We start from the raw sequence: 12,961 nt of genomic DNA, 5'->3' as shown, positions 1-12,961 counted from the left end.
ATGAAAGATTAGTAATTACTATGATGAAACTAGGAACCAGGCAGGCGGCTAGCAGGTTTTTTTTGAGGAAATTATAAACACAATCCCTCTATTTCTTGGTCCTTCAAGGCACTGGGTATATCACATCAACGCAGTAAGGAAAATCTGTTGAAATCAGTTGGAAATCCTGACTAGCACAATATGAGCTGTTGCTGCAGTGTAAGAAGTTCTTCATCTCAGCAAGTGATATGCTACAACAGGTTTTGTGAAGCGAATTCATTTTCTCTCCCGTGCATGCTGGAGTGGAGGCAGGGAGGAGGATGGGGAGCGGGAAGTAGAAAAGATGGTAGAATGGCAGGGTAAAGAAGTTAGCATTTTTTTTATTAAACCTTTGCTGGTTTTCAGTGGGTGTAAAAAATAGTTAAATTCTGTAATTAAATTATAATTCCAATCTTAAACAATAAAAAGAAATCCTGTAATAATCTATGTGCAGTGCCTGACAGCTGGGCCGTCTGATCCTTGCAGTCTGCTTACAAATTGGTATTAGTGGCACTAATAAAGCTGATTAATGTTGTGACTAGAGACCCACTAACCTGACACTGCCAGCTGGGCGCACAAAGGCTGTCAATCTACATGGCAGCTGTTAAACTATGAGCGCCGTAGCCTTTAATTTACATTTCAGCAACCTCCTCACTGTAATGCATTTTAATGGGCATGAATAAAAACCGCTGGTGACGTGCAGGAATTTCACAGGATATCGGTGTGTACACATTATATTAGTAAAATGCCACTTATCAAAAGACCAGAGATAAAGCCAATTCTTTCCTCAGTTACTTTTCTTGAGACCTGTAGCAGCTCTGTCATAAGCAATGCACTTACTGCAAATTGCCACTGGTATAGCTGAGGGCACATTTGCAGTCAGTTTACCCATCCTGAAGAATTATGATAGCTCACTAATTTCCATTATACAAACAGCCAGGAAGATACTATCTGCATCTTAATGGCATTTTCCCACAACTGCTTTGCTTACAAGTACTTTGGAGGGTCCCAGAACAGGTCCTGTCCATCACTCAGTGGTCTTTAGCAGATCACCCTTCTGACACTTTTTGGAGAGCCCATGGCTGGACTAGGAACCCAAACAACTCATTCCCTTCACCATGTTATGTGCTGGTGAGAGGATTGCTGCACTGCCTGTGCTCCAACAGTACTATGTGTAAACTATATGTAAACAGAGGTTTATAAGCTTTTAAGACTATCAATCCAGGACCTTCCATAAATATTCAGTCCAACTGATCCACTTACTACTTAAAAGCAAAGAATTTAAAGTAATGATATATGAGTTGCTTTATTAAAACAAAAAATGGAAGATAAACAAATGTTCCAAGGCTAGTCCATAGGAAATATGGTCTACTTTCTTTGACCCTAATAAAAGCATGGTTTGTTATAGTAAATACTTTCCTGCTTTGCAAACTATATCATATATGCAGAAATTCTGGTCAGTATTTCCTTAAGGTAGATATCCTGGTAGATTTAAAAAATCCCTATTTTAAACTCTCTAATCTTTGACTGTTTTGTTGCCAAAATGCCCAAGAAATGTCCTTTCACTGCTCCATGGTGGTGTCCTGGCAACATCCAAAAGCTAGTAATTTTTCAAATTTTTTTTTTTTGGAGAGAGGGAGTTATATAGGAGGTAAGTGGCAGAGGAGAAAATGATGTGAAAAAAAGAAAATAATACAATCCGAGAGTGTTTATATTACTCATTCCAAAACACATATATAAATCTGAGGACATCACAAATGCTCAAATAGATATTAAAACCTGAAATAGGCTATTGGCTATCTGAGAAATGCAATCTATTGTTGCTTAGTCTTTGGTATCAAGAATAGATTTCCTTTTTTCTCAGTTCCCAGAGTACAGGTGGCATGTACATATTTCTGAAAAAAAAATTAAGCAATTTGTATAAAAGCCTCATGCTGCAATTCATTGAGTGAGATAGAATTTAAACCCAAGTCGATTAGCTCTTGTTCCTGTGGTTTTTTAATAACTTGACAAATCTTCTGTTCTCAGAGAATGACAGTATTATTTCTTTAATGCAGCCTTTTGAGGACAGGGACTAAGAGGAGAGAATTAAGGACATGGTGAGAGTTGGGTTAACATTTGTCTGCATAGGCCAGGTCATGCATCTAGGTTTGCTGTTACTTCTGACTCACACAGTATCAAGTTCAAAGGCAAGTAAAGAGGCCATGAAAGGAACAGTGCTTGTACACTACTCTGAATACAAAAATGAAGGTACCCTCTTGTCACATCACCAGTCAGCTCTTATGCCTTTTGTCTTTTCTGACATTTCACAGAAAACATTGTGGTGGGGGAATCTGATGACTTCCTAACCCTTGAATCTTGCTGATGTAAAAATACTTCCTTATCTAGTATAATATCAATAAAAATTGGGAAGAAAAAGCCACTAGAAACTGTACTGTAGAGTCAGCAAAATAAGGCAAATTGTACCCTGCTAGCAGGGTGAGCTTCATGAATACACAAGTTGCAAGGTCTTGTGGTTCATTTGGGTTTCCATTCAATTTGGGGAATCTACTGCACCTCATCCTCTCAGGAATCATCTCTCAACGATTTTGTCCAAAATGCTGCAACACTGAGCTGCCCTCAGCTGCATCCCCACAGGGCTAACAGACGTCCCTCCACAAGCCAAAGAATTCTCTCATCATGAGACTCTCATTAAAACCAAGGCAGAACTCTGTGCTCTGGACAGATGCAAGGTGTGATGCATTTGCAATACTGGTTCATTGTCACTGCTCAGTATCATGAGACCATTCCAACCCCAGGAATGATCAAACCTTTCTATCAGCCCAACTCTGATTCCCATGACAGTATCATGTGGAAAAATAGAGCAAGTGTCTAAGTCCAGGAATCCCCTCTCCCTTTTCCTTCTGCAAATTAAAACAGGAGTAAGATGACAAATAACATATGTTATAACTATCTCAGTGTCAGTAAGTCCCATGATTTTTTACATCCACTGGAGAGGGGGAAGGGAGGACATACACAATAAAATCTGTTAACACAGCTGAAATGCAAGGCCAGAAGAAGAAAATCCAATCCTAACATCTCAAACAGGATCTATTAGAAGTGGAGAGAACCATGAAATCACCCACTTATTTTTCTAACTTGCATCAGATAACGGGATTCAAAGGATTGTATAAATGCCAAGATAGATTAGATACAATAGATAGAACCAATTGTTTGTTCAGGCCATGCTACAAATATGCCAGTCAAATGCATATGTAGTCTTTTAGGTCTACATGAGGAGATGTAAATGTTTCACTTGAATAGATTGGGGCTGATGATATCCTTAGCCTGCAATCTTTACATGACATTTCCTTTCTCTTTTCCTTATTTCATAACATAAGTTAGAATTAGTAAGGAACAACCTCTCTCTGGATTTTTTTAGTATAGCAAGAAAAAAAGTAAAGTTCTGCTTTTTAATACAAAACTAAATGTAGTAACTTTTCATCATCTCTAACAATTAATAGAAGCATTAGCTATTTAAATGAATAGCTGCAATTTGGTCTAGAAAACTTCTTTAACAAGTGTCTTCTGCAGGTGAAAGGAAACTTTTAAGTGGGGACTGACTCTTGCAGTTGAAGTTAAAGCAGTGATCTTCACCTTATCAAATCAAACTCTGCTCTGCTTTTAATGGAAACATCTTGTCTTCACATACCCACTCAAAGGTTTCACTGAGAGAAAAGCTTACATACAATATTTCTCCTTCCCCAGTTTAATTTTCATGAGTTCCTACTGATAGGGGTCAAGTGAAATAACATTTCATAAGCAGAAGTTTATGACTAGGTTTTCTTGCCAGAACAGAATGGCATCTGTTCCCATGCATGTTTAATTTAAATATTTTTCATGAATGTGGGATGATGGTATAAATATTTGAAATCATCAATATAGTAGACTGCACTATAGCATGGAAAGGCTGCTGCACAGCTGCTGTTAAATTATAGATTTCTTATGCAATGAATACATTTAACTTGTCTTTTGAAGAATTAAAAAATTATGTCTTCTGTCTAAAATACTTTGTCAGATCTTTAAGAGATGTTCTTCATATGACCTACAGTTTACAGACAACTGAAAGCATAACTCTGTGACCCCATCATGAGTGACACTTACATAGGCTGAACTGATGGAGCCAGGGCAAGAGCACACTGCTCTTGTGTGATGAGTGAGTTTCTTTTCTTTGCCATTTTAATCTCCCCATCTTCCACTTATGAACCTGTTCTCAGTAAAAATAGCCCCCATTCCCATACCTTGGTCGGCAGTGATTTTCCAGTTTACATTCTAGAGAACACTCATCTACCCAATGCTGACTTGAAAAAAAATTTAAAAACCAAACACCCCTACAACAAAAAACTATTTTTGTCTTTGTCTCCATCCTAGGAACATGATGATGTGCCAGTTTACATCATCTGTAAAAATTCTGACAACCAAGTCTCAGAGGCAGATGAGGCTCTCCCTTATGTACAAGTCACTTACAACAGCCTGGAGAAGTTTTTGTTAAAGGCAGCCAAATCTAGGATGTGAGGGAAAGGAGGTACTGGAATGTTTCATGGGATTGTTTATGCTGATATCTGGAACCGAGGGTGATTTATGGTGAAACAAACATTGGCAATTTTCACAACTTAACAGATAGAAAAATGACCATTTTGTTATGGTCCAACTCACCAGCTACACTTTTTTAAAAAGAGAAAAATGACCTTATTTTTATAACATTTCTTGCAGAAAAACCTCTTCCCATTGTAGGGTATGTTTACATGCTATTACTGTGATCTAAAAATCAATTTCTTGACAAAATGTCTTGGCATTATAAGGTCTGCTTTTAGACTTTTTAATTGTTAAAGCTAATTACAAGTTATATAATTTTGCTGTGCTATTCATTTTGGTGATTATCTGTCAATGTAAACCACATAAGTGCCACAGCAATGGAGAAGGCAAGACATGTAGTGAAATATTATATGTGTGGTGGCATAAAGCTTTATTGGCATGAGCTAGGAATGGATGCATTACTCATGAATGGTGAAGCCAGCAGTAAATTAAGAAGGTGGCCCCAAGTGAGTATTAGTCACCTAAATACAACCATATGCCACCAGATTTTGCGTTACGTTTTCACAGAAATGTTATTTCTAAGATTTGCAGAGAATTTCTAAATGGACTCCAACTTCAAAGCCTCCCAAACGAAGACCTAAGAACCAACATGTGTGCAGCCCACCTCACCCCTTCCAAACTTTAAATCATTAATGAACCCTCCTATAAATCAAGGCATTTATCGCAAGTGGGGCTTTTTTACCAACCATTTCTGGGGAGTAGAAACAGCCTGCATTGAATGCCATGAAGTCACCCTGCTTGTTTCTCTTCGCAAAGCTTAGATCACAAACCACTTCCCACCTACTGAGGGGAGGCTTGTGTGGCAGGAGCATCTAAAAAACAGTATGAAAACTGCTGATCTTGATACAGTGCATCATGCCTGCAAACTAAATGCTACATCTCTGACAAAGTTGCAGAATTGAGGGAGTAACCATGAATATTACCCATCTTGCAGAAGATAAGCTTGTAAGAGGCTGTTATGGCCCATATATAGCATAATATAGGAGTTGTCAGTTACTACCATTTGCTCAGAGCAGCTTTTGAGCCACAACAGCAATATAGAGCGAGCTCTATGTTGCTTAGCTGTGTTATTTTAACAGTAATTCAATTTGCTGGGTACAGCAGGTCACAGTTTGGTTGCTTGTGAGTGATCTGCAAGCAAGCAAGCAAGCAAACACAGCAGCACCATCAAGGCAAGGACTGTACATGGGGGCTGTACAGAGCACAGCCAGAGGCACTGAGGACTGCACGGGGCACTGTGCTGCTGCTTTGGCTGCCTTCTGCTATGCCTCATGCTGCCATGGCTTAACCCAGAGCTCTGTGGGAATTTTCACATTCACTGACAGCTTCTACAGTCCTTCATGTGAAAAGGGGATTGCAACACAGGTCCTGAGCATGTAGCCACATGTCTCTGAGCTGTCTTGTGCCCAGAGGGCAGGAAGCTTGAAGTCAGTTCAAGGAAGCTTGAAACAACTGGGCAAAGCAGTTGCTTAATGCACAAGCAAGTGCTTAATGCACAAGCACAGCCTGGGAGAGCCTAAGAAACAACATAAACCAAGAGCTGAGCTTTGTTTTATTTTACACTTTACATGTTCAGATCTTATAAATTGTCAAGCTATCAATTACACCCATGTTTGGCTAATACATGCACACAGAGTAAGAACTGTTTACAGATTAAAAGAAAACAACAGATCACCTTCCAATAGAGGTTTTTTTTCAACTACAATAGAGGAGGATTGCAAGCCAGCTCTTCCTTTCCCCCTCCTTCATGGCTATTTCTGTACATACTTCAACAATCCCAAACTAAACCACTCTAAAACAGGGAGGAAACAAAAAACCAAGGGAAAAGAAAGAAAGGATGGAGCCCTCAGAAAACTGGCAAAGAGCTATTTTGTAAGGAGGGAACCAACGAAAACATTGGCATAAGGCACAGTTGGAGGGTGTCAAATCCGATGTGGCAGCCCTTTCTTGTGCTGCTATGTGGAATTTGCTTCAAAAGATCAGCAAAATGAAACTCTTCATACCTGAACTAATACAGATCCATGTAAATTGGAGCTCTGATCTTGTGGAGCCAGTCACATCGCTAGAGGCTCAAAAGGACTTGTCTTTGTTTGTTTTTGAAGTCTATGTGAAACCGGATTTCACATACTAATATCTTGATCCAAACAATATAATAGAATAGTTTTCTGTTCTCCTCCCCCTCTCAATAGAGCTTTCCTCCAGCTAGGTTTCATTTCTGTCTCCTTCCAAAGAAAGACGAAAAGAGTGAAATAGTTTTCCTTTTCTACAAAACACTCAGGAGTAAGATGAAGTGTGGCACAGGGATAAATAAATAAATAAATATTTAAGGTTGAATTAAATGTCTCTTGCTATATTGCAGAACTGCAAATTAGGCTTTGCAAACAATGGCAGCATCTGTATCACTGCAAACCAAAGCAGCAGCACTGTTTAAACAAGGTAATATGAATAACAAGTTAAAGGCCCAACTTCTTCCACATCATTTATTGAAAATGAACCTATTTGTCTTTCAGAGGACACAGAAATCCATCCTGTACACTGACTTTTAATTGTTTTGCCAAATGTAATCTAGGCAATAACTACTCTGGAAAGAGGGCACAAATCCCACTTGTTAATTCTTTCCTACCTGATTCTTCAGTGAAATATACTTAGGTAATGCTCCACTGTTCAAATTAGTCAAATGCATTGATTTTCCTTAAATTTAGGTAAGGTATTTAACTTATTCCAGAATTAGGATGCTTTGTATATTTTGTGCACATTGTTCACATGCAAATACACCTAGAACAGACTTGCAGTTTCATCATGACACTGGAAGTCTCTAGTCAGCCAACAGATTTCATAACTTAAACAAAATTAAAACCAAATTCCAAAGCTTTAGGTAATTATTAATCAAGACTTAGAATTATCTACATTAAAAAAAAAAATATTTCTTTCATTATGACCAAATAAACCAAAATGTTTAGGAGGTTTGTTAGGAGGATTTCCTACAGGAGGATTTCCTATGAAGCACTCATCAATTTCAGCTGAATTTATGAATCAAATCCCATTCATAATAAAGCTGAATTAAACCATTTATTCCTGTTATTCTACTAACAGGATCAAACACACAAAAGGACAGTCCAAAAGGAGAAAACTATTCTGTTCAACACAATAGTTAAGGTTAAAGCATGTGTTTTTTACAAATCTGACCAGCAGCAAAATCCACCTATAACTGCCTTGTAAAATAAACAGCTATGACTACGACTGAACTTTTGTTGCATTTAAGCAAGTAAGAGTTTAAGAGCACTAAAATCTTTGTAAGGATGGCTATAAAAGCAATTATCTTTAGATCACTTCTACTGTAAAGTTTGACTTGAGCAGACCTTTATACAGACCAAACTGTTATCATCCTTATAAATCAGTGCTAACCCCGCACACCAGGACTCAGCAGGTGCTCACCCCCATTATTGATAAAGTTGCCAGTGTGTTCAAGAATGCAGGACCTGAAGGTTTGAATGGCCCTAAAATGCTACATTCAGCACCCACAGCACTTTCAAGGAGGAAAGAGGCCAAAGATCAACAAATGGGCCAGAACCCAGCCAAAGATATGAGTGGAGCCCTTGGTAAATCAGTTCCCCATGGTGTGACTGCAGAGGTCATCAGGCAGCATCGCCTGGAGTTCAGGCTGCCTCCTGTCAGACACTGCTCCACCGTGCTCAGGCACACACTCAGTCCACTTCTCCATATCAGGCCTCAAGCCAAAATCATGTGAAGTCAGCTGGAGAATTTCCATGTTCCATGAGTGATATTGGAAAAGACCCAGTTGAATATAAGTAATGATGTTTTAAATATACAGTGCTACAGGAAGTGGAAAGATTAAGTATTTGTTCTAGTTCAGATTTGAGCTTTTTTGTTGTTTGTTTGGTTTTGGTTCGTTGGGATTTTTTTTTCCTTCTCTTTATAAATCAATTTAAAGAAAAATGATCTATCACCATGTCTTATAGGTTTGCCCTAAGATATGCAAAATATCATCACCTTAAACAGCTCAGGTAGCATAGATGGGAATAACACTTGCCTTTGTCTGGAAAAAACTGGAACTTGGCACATTTATTTCCATTTTTTTCCAGCTACCAAACTTAAAATTCTTAAAAGCTACTGTTATAATGTTCAAAATTCCTAGGAGAAACTTTGAGGTGTTCAGAAGACCTACCTTAGTAACAAGCAAGAACATGACAATAATATGCAAGAACTACACTTTAAACAGAATTTGAGGTCTTTTGGGAAGACAGATATTTTCTATTATAAAGCATCATGCAACACTGAACCATAGAACATGTGGTGAGAAGGTTGTTTAAAGGATGACTCATGTCTCTGGTCAAGCACAGAATAAACTCCAGTGGGTTTTGGGGATTTTTAAAAATCTTTTTGATTTGCTGATCCCTATGTAGCAAACATAAGCCTATTGATTATTAACTTGCTTTACTCCAGGATTTTCAACACCCTATGAGCTAGTCCACAGATTGCTGTGGATCATTGTGGTCTGCCACTGAATTTATGCCGTTCTCATTCTAATCTGGCAAATTTGCATTTTGGCAATTATTTCTACATGTGTTGAGAGACTCAGGGCTAAAAATTCTAGATTTAAAAACAACAACAACAAAGAATTAGATTGAAAGGAAAAGCAAAATATTGTTATATTTCTGTTTTCTTATTAAGTTATATTTTGGCAATCCTTGAGGAAATTTGGAAACATTCCATGTGGCAACACATTTTCCAAGAGTGAAGAATTGCAGGGAATACACAGACATCATTTCATGATTAACAGGCAATGATATCGTTTGTAGGAATGAGGAACAGAAGGAAAAATCTATAGATTAAGATCAAATGGAATGGAAATTGGAGTCAGTGGACAGCCTTCCCTGGAGTGAGCATCTAGTCACTGTGACCAATATGGTTCCTAACAGGTTACCACATCCCTTAGCAAGGCTTCTCATCTGTTGTCTTCTTGTCTCTGGTCATGGGATAGATTCAAGGTAACAAGAAACAACTATTTCCATCCCACATAAAGAGCTTGGAACATAGCCAATTGCTCCTTGGTGCACAGGTTGTAATATTAAATCAATGCTCAGAAAACATGGTACACCTCTCTCTCTCCCCTTTGTAATGTCTTAGGGAGAAGTAGAAGATATGGTCACTGTAAGCTCCATATTTTAGAGCTGAGCCCACATCTGAGAGGCTTTCAGAGGCAGGTCATGGTGTATGAACTCGTAGGCTATTACAAGAACCATAAGCAGGTTGTTACATCTGTCATAAATTCTCCTTATGTCACAAGTGGCCATTATGCTTCCACTACAATCACGGGTCCCAGAGAGACCCACTTCATTAAAATCAAGTAACTACAGGCATAAAACTCACAAATCCCTCTGCAGCCAAGCAAGCATTACCACGTACTGTTCCTAGAGAGCTGCCAATTTCTCATTCAGCTTCAGACCTTGAGAAAAGGCCGGGGAACAAAAATAACTTTATTAAGCACATTTTAGAAATACTTGTATTTAAAAGAGAAAATGCTTCTAACTCTAGATGAGGAGAGGAAGAAATAGAGTTCATAACTGTTCTAAATTTATGGCCACATTGATTGAGCTCTTTGCTACCCTGGCCTGCTAATGCAAGGTCTAGAAATCAACATCTAACACCTCTGAGAAGGTTTGCACAGAAGCTTACAGCATCCATTGGTAGGAAACTTCATTTTTAGATATATAGAAAAGAACAATTTGAGTCTAGCAACTTGAGAATGGGGGAGGTAGGAGAGAAAACCCAAATAGAAATATGTGAATTTCCTATTGAAATGTTTTGGCTTGGGATTTCTCCAATGAAATTAACAGGCTTTCCAGGAAAGTAGCAGCTCTCTGAATTTTTTTCTTTTAGTTAAGAAAAGGAAAAATAAAATCTATCAAAGCTTTTGAAGAGACTCTTTTTCTTACCCATCAGCCCTAGAATGAATGCAGTTTTTAGTCAATGCTGATCTACTAGAAGCTGAAGAAGATTAATGACCTTAGTTCAGTAGTTCAGTTAGTAGTTCAGTTACCCACATCACATTTCTTAAATGGACAGGGAAATAGAATTTGTGAAATACACAGGGGAGAAAAATGCTATAGTTATTAGAAAAAGAGGTTACACTATCACACCTTAGGCAATCTAACATTTCACACTTGATTTTTGAGTAAGAGCCAAGAGTTTAGCTTCAGCATAGAAGCTTGCTCAAGACCCCTGTACCCTGTCAAGCTGGTTTTGCTCCACCAGACTTTCCTCATAAATGGAACCAGGCCAGACTAAAAGTCTCAATAATAATAATCATAAGAAAAGTATTCTACAAGCAGAACCTGTTTATCTGTTTCACAGCAAAACAAAGGTCGACAAACAACCAAGTTTATCCAGAGAAGAAGGATAACTGTAAAGAAACAGCCATGATCTACTGCTCCATTGATCAATTTTGTGTTATTCTGCTTCAATGGAGATTAGATAACAGCTAGTCAGCTTCCACTTGTAAAAACTTCTGATATCCAAGACTTTACCACTATAGAACTCTTTCCTTCTACAATAGTTTAAGAAATAGTTCTATGTGCCCTTCTTCAGTGCTTTGATATTTGAGGAGATACTTCCTGGCCAACTGGGAATTGTGCAGAGCAGCCCAAGGATCCCAGCCCTCTTCTATTTCATAGCTGGAGATGAAGGGACTGGGCAGCCTGAGAGCCATCCAGGCTCAATGGTTTCGGCCCCATCACTTGAGGTACACAATTGCCACAGACCTTTAATTATGCTGGCCCAAATACATGCTGGGACACTGGCATATCACAGGCAGAGTCAGATCTGTAGTGTGACATTGAAAGTAGCAGATTGGGCTCACTTTTTCAGATCTACCTTAAATTTCCCAAGATTTGGGCAAATCACTTCATCTTTATACCTCAGAGACATAGGTAAAGATAATCCTTCCTTTTTCTAACATCAGATTTATTTAGACAATGTAATTTTGTGTGCAGACTATCATGGAAATTATTTGTGCGGCACCTTCAGAGCTTCTGAGCTTGTGTGGCACCATACAACGCGGACTAAGTCAAACATTTTTGCCTTAAGAAATTTTGTTCCAGAGGGAACATTTTCTGAGGAGGGCTTTGACAGAGCTTTGGGCAGAGACAGGGAAAGGTTCAGTGCTCTCTGGACATTGCATGACAAAGGTGACCCAATTCAAGTCCTTGTCCTGATCTGCTCAGGTGGGCACCTGAACACCTGTGCAACATCTTACCCTTGTCCTGCAATCTGTGAAAGAAACTGCTCTAGCCTCTTTCACAACTCATCAATTTCTTAATCAAATGCAGCTTTCCTTTTGTATTTTGAAAGGCTATAACCCTGAAGGTTCAAATTTTGCCACAGGACTGTCTTCTAGGAGCTTTATGAAGAAGTAGCTATTAGGCTTTCCCATGCAATCCAGTGGATACATATGCTAATACAACTACTCTAGATAGAATTTTTAACACCACTTGAAAAGTATGAAAACTAAAGGGATTCAATGCACATGGCAATACTTGTGCAGTCACTGCACTGAACTTCTTACTAAAGGTGCTCTGTAAACTTAATATGACATCCCTTGGTGCAGAGACAAACAGACAGACACTGAAAATTTCACTCGGGACCACCTCCAACAGGCAACACTTTGTCTCAGGCAATCATTTCACTCCTAACACATTCCCCTCTGGTTTTCAACATAATTTGGTTCAATCCTAAAGACCACCAGAAAGATTTTCACAGGTCTAATTGGCAGACACTTAATTCCCATTTATTTTTAATAGGAGTTAGGTGTTTGACATTTTTGTCTTTCAAAACTTCCCATCATCTCAGTTCTAGTAAGGGAAACATTTTTTCTAATCCTTTATAAAAATAATGAAGCAACAGTGACTGTACTCATTTCTCACACAAGCATGCACATAACGCAGGCTGAGGCCTCTAAGTGTAAAACAGATTTTTACATGATGGTGCACAAAGAAAAACAGTAGAGATGGTGTAGTATGGAATGATTGCAAAAGCAAATGCTCCTGAAAGGGTGGGAAGTGGGAGGTATCTGTTTCAGCAACCAGCTTCTGACACAGATGTCAGAAATGGAAGCATGACATACCTATGGAGCAATTTGACACTCATTTTTTTCCCATGCATCCTTTCCACTGAAATATTTATATTTCCCAAGTGCCTTACTTATCTGAAGTAAATCACTCGATTGGATATTTCTTTTGGGTTGAGTTAATTACATGAAAGAGCACAACTTGGATCCAGTTCCTACAAT

The sequence above is a fragment of the Melospiza georgiana genome, chromosome 7 (genome assembly GCF_028018845.1).
Source record: "Melospiza georgiana isolate bMelGeo1 chromosome 7, bMelGeo1.pri, whole genome shotgun sequence".
In the NCBI taxonomy this organism is placed as follows: domain Eukaryota; kingdom Metazoa; phylum Chordata; class Aves; order Passeriformes; family Passerellidae; genus Melospiza; species Melospiza georgiana.
Note: the sequence above shows the minus strand (reverse complement) of the source record.